The sequence below is a fragment of the Aptenodytes forsteri genome, unplaced genomic scaffold (assembly GCF_000699145.1).
Source record: "Aptenodytes forsteri isolate BGI_AS27 unplaced genomic scaffold, ASM69914v1 Scaffold136, whole genome shotgun sequence".
In the NCBI taxonomy this organism is placed as follows: domain Eukaryota; kingdom Metazoa; phylum Chordata; class Aves; order Sphenisciformes; family Spheniscidae; genus Aptenodytes; species Aptenodytes forsteri.
This window is the reverse complement of record NW_008796111.1, coordinates 1,970,610-1,975,540: the sequence shown is the minus strand read 5'-3', so window position 1 is coordinate 1,975,540 and position 4,931 is coordinate 1,970,610.

Here is a 4,931-nt window from a genome sequence, read left to right as displayed (position 1 = left end):
AGTGGGGAGTGGGGCTGGGGAAGACAATGGGGGGGTCTTTTTTTGGGGGGTCGGGGGGGCTCCCCAGCGCAGCCACCCTGGGAATGGGGAGCAAACAGCCACACAAAGCGCAGACAAAGCCAGAGCCAGGGCAAGAGCTGGGAAAGGCAGCCCTTGGCCGCGAAAGGCAGCCCTTGGCCGGGAGTGCTGGCTGGGGGCTGCCCCGGGGGCGGCAGAGCTTTTCCTGGCTCCCCTTGAAGCGGAGCGCTGAGCTCATGGCCGCTCCAGAGGGATGTTCTGCTCTTGCTCAACTCCCCCCCAGCGGGACCCAGGGAGAGGCCGTGGCCAAGGGCCGGCTCCAGGTGAGGCTGTGCACCGAAGGCCAAATCCTGCCCCGGGCTGAGCACCCCTCCTCTGGCCCCCAGCGCCTCACTGACATCAGCCCCACTCCTCCCAGACACAGGGGCTGGGGGCTATTAGGGACCACCCATCCCACATCCCCACACACAGGACAGTGGGACCCTCTTGTGCATCCCTCTGCCCCACACGTCCCTGCAAGCCTGGGCTCAGCCCAGCCCGGTCCCGGGGTGGGCAAGGACACCCCTTTGCAGGCTGAGCCGTGAGCTGTGCTGGTGGCCTGTCCCCCTCCTGTCCCACAGCCAGGGCTGTGTGCTTGCATGCAGCCGCTCACCTGCAGCCCCTTGTCCCCCCCAGGCTTTGTACCCCCAGCCCCACACTCACTGCAAGCTCGGGGGGGGTCTCCCACCCCACTGTGTCACCAAACCTACTGCAGAGCATCCCCAGCCAGTGTCCCTGTGCCCCGACTCCATCCTGCACCCCAGCAGTGAGCACCTCTCTCCAACACTGCTGGCACCATGAAACCTCAACAGCTTCTCCCCATCACCAAATTGATCCCAGCCAGCCCTTCCCACACCCACCAGTGCTCCCAGTCCCAGGAGCACCTGCACTAGCTGGGCTTTAACCCCGTCCTTGCTGGTGGTTAAAGCACAGCAAAGCCAGGCACAGCCTCTGGGTAACCACCGCGGTTTGGAGCCTGCGCCCGTCCTCGCCCGCTCCCCGGCACGGGGGATAAATCCCCGGGTGCCCCCCACCGTGCGCTGGCACAAGACACCTCCGAACAAAACCCCCTGTGCAAACACAGCCTCCTTGTTTAGACGGTTAGGGCATCCCAAAAATCATTAGTCAGCCTCGTTAAGAGAGCAAACAAAGATGGGCTGGCAGGGAGGCCTCGTGGCACTCATTTCCAGAAGACTTGGCAGGGCAGAACGGCAAACGCGATCCCGCGGCACGTGAAAAGACTAATCCAGGCTGCGAGCCCCCCTGCTCGCCAGGCAAGCTGCGGGGGGGGCTGCCGAGGGGCACCTCCATTATGGGCTGTGAGGCACAATTACAAGATATTAATATCAAGCTTCCTCAGCAGCCATTGCGTGCCAAAAGTGACCCGACAGCTCCCAGCCCGCTGCATCGACAAGAGGGCTCGGAGAAGGGGACGGCGCAGGTGGGCGCAGCACGGCTGCAAGCGTCTTTGCTGCAAAAGAGAAAAAGAAGAAAGGATGCGGGCACTGCGGGGGGGATAGGACCTGGCAGAAGAAAAGCTGTGTCTGGATAAAGGGAGGTGGAAGGAGCAGTGTTACAGGGGTGAACGGTCCCTGACGTGCCTGGAGCCGAGACCTGACAGCTCATCACAGCGTGTGGGCACGGTGCCTCACCGACTGCCTGCCAACACAGCTCAGTGCATCCCCGTTTGCAGCCATGCTGGGATAGCCCGGCCACCGCGCGCTGCTGGTGCCACCGCAGCCCCGTGCTCAGGGCACACAGCACCGGGTGGTCGCACCCCCAGCCCAGCTCCTGGCCCCGCTGAGCGCGAGGGCAGCTTTGGGGGCTGCAGGAGGCAGCAAGCCTGACCCGTGCCCCCCTGCAGAGCCCGCCTGCCTTCCCCCGGCTCACCCCGCGGCACATCACAGACCACTGGTGCTTCGTTACTGTCATTAAGCTTTTATTTCCACTGTCACAAAGTTCCTGGGTTTTGTTTTGTTTTCTGTTTTGTTTGCTTGGTTTGCTCTTGAATTCATCTCAAGACAAGGCAGCAGGGCATGCAAGCCGAGACACCGGCACGGACGCACAAACAGGCTTCATCTTTACAAACAAGGCTCTTTGCTGGAGCTGCTGTTTCTCAGCCCGGGGCTCGGCTGCCCCCCGGGCAGGGGTCCCATGGGACATGGCACCCAACCCAGGGGCTGGTGGCCGCAGGAGCAGAGAGAGAGAAGGGAAGGACAGCTTTCCTGCGGTGCCGCTGGAACAGTCAGGGCTGGCACGTGTGACTGAGACCCCCAGGCTGTGCACTGAGACCGGGGCCATCGGCTCCCTCCTTCGCTCCCAGCCCTCGCTCCTGCCCCACCGGCCACCGCCCCAGCCGGACCCCTCCCCTCCAATGCCCCCGTGAAGGAGGGGTGGCTGATGCCCTCTCAAAATACCCCAGATCCCCGCCTTTACCCCAGGGCTGGGGACGATGGGACAGTGAGCTGGCTGCGGGTCACCCACCCACCCTGTCCAAACCCCCCTGACCCTAAATGTATGGGAAGAGGGCAGCTCTGCCAGCTATTTCGGCTGCCCCCATGCCATGCCTGGCCCTGCTTCAAAGCCGGCCCTGCTCCAAGCGGGGCTCAGCCCCAGACCCCGAGACTCTTCCACCCCCCGGGTTAGCGCAGCCCCACGGCAGCCGGTGGCAGACGCTTGCTTGCATCCCTGCCCGCTCGGGGGGAGCAGTGGCTCTGGGATGGGGGTCCCACAGCCTCCACCCCCTCCATCCAACTGGGATGCTGTGTCCTGCCGGTGTGGGAGGCAGGCACCGACGCGCACCCGCTTCTGCGCGGTCGGGTGAGATGCAGCCAGTACCCGGCACAAACGAGGTCTGGGGTCCCCCATAAACAAAACACACACCCCCCCCCCTCCATGAACCCGGCAGGGAATGCTCCCGGGAGCTGTGCAGTCTCATTACAAAGCGCAGCAATTAAAGGGCTGCCCCGAAGGAAAAACCCGCTTCGCTTCTCTTTCTCTCTCGTCCTGGTTTGCGCAGTGATGAGAGGGTGGGAGGGAATCTGCCCCCAGAGCCTTCTCCCATGTCCTTGCTCTCGGGGGGAAACAGCTCAGCCCAGCCCAGCCCCAGAGCCCAAGGAAAGACGGTTACAAAGCAGCAACAGTCAGCGCACGAACAGAAAAGTGAAAAGAAAGGAAAAGTACAGACACGGCATTTTAATGGGGCAACACTGACGGGGACAAATGAGAGGTGGGGGGGGGACACACGCTGCAGTCGCCGGGGCTGGACCCTCACTTCTGCCTGGCTGTGGTTCGCATCCCCTTCCCATCACCAGGGCTGCAGCCAGCTTTATTTCAGACAGGCATCAGGAACCCCAGTATAAACAGAAACAAATCAGGTCTTGTCGGCTGTTCGATTTTAATAATGAGCAGGTGAAAAAGAAGACCAAAATTAATCATTCAGTGATGTAAACTCCAACCCAGCGGTTCATGCCCCGCTCCCTCGTGCTCAGGGAGCACGTGCCTGATGCCAAACCCTCATGGTCGCAGCCGTGAGCCATACCCAGCGCCCGCGCTCCCCTGGGCGCAGGCATCAAATCGCTCTCCGGAGGGGGGATGGCTCACCCAGGTCATTCCACTGATGGGGAAACTGAGGCACGAGGAAGTTAAGGCCAACATTTCCAAGCGTGAGATGCTTCAAGCCTTATTTTCAGCGGTACCGAGAAGCTGCAGATCCTGGTGATGTTCAGGAGTCGGGAGCCATCGGTGCTCCCCAAAGGGAGGCTAGAAGTATCCAAGCCAGGGCCCCAAATCCATAGCCGGGGGGGAATACCAGAGCCAAAATGATTTGCTCGGGGACGCTCAGCATGCCAAGAGCAGGACAGGACAGACCACACACTGAGACCCGCCACGGGGCTGGAGCCAGGACCCAGGACAAGAGCCAGCCCCGACCCCGCAGGAGGGGCCTCTGCCTGGGAAAACTCACCGTCGCCACCAAACCAAGAGGGTCCTCACAGCCAGCACAGAGCTTCTGAATGCAGGCAAAAAACTTTTTTCCTTTTTGCTCTTTTTTTTTTTTCTAATGTGCAAATATTTAACAAGGGGCAAGGGAGGACAAGGCATTGGGCTCCATCCCTGAGCCCGCCAGCAGCAGCGACAGCAGGAGGTTGCTGGCAGCAAGGGCAGCACCAGCATGGTGGACGCTGAATTTCTGGGGTCTGAAGCTCTCCCAAGCCAATGCTGGTCCCTCGCCCCACCCGTGAGGGGGGCCACACACCCACTGCTCTTGCAGGGCTGCCTCCCCGGTGAGACATCGGCAAGCACTGATGGAGCTCAAAGCATGGCAGGTCCTCCGAAAATTAAAAGCCTTTCAGGGGAAAGTGTCAGAGCAAATGAGGTTTGCCTTTGCCTGGGAATTATGTTAAACATCGTGGGGTCCATCATTTATTAGCAGAGGCGATTACAGCAGTGTCACATTCATTGGGAACATCGATTGGCACCAGGAAGGGACCGGTCTGGCAGATGAGCGTTAGATAAGTTGGAGGCACTGCAAAGATCTACCCAAGAGAGTTGCGTTTTGGCCACAAAGCATCAAGGAAAAGGAGTTTCCATGGGAGGGAGCGAGGTGACACCCTCCAGGAGCCCCCAGCAATGAAACATGGGCACCCTCAGGGGCAGGAACCACAGAAGAGGCAGAAATACTGCACGTGGATGTGAGGTCGGTCTCCTTGGGGATGGGGAAGGGCGGTTTTTTATGGGCATCAGAAAGTGCCACCAGCACACAGCCCCAAAACTGGGGAGCAGGGCTGCATGGCAAAGTACCAGCATCGCTTGGCTGGAGAGTCTGTCCCTGCCACGCTGGGAGGATTCAGACCCCGCTGGGGCACCGTCTTGTC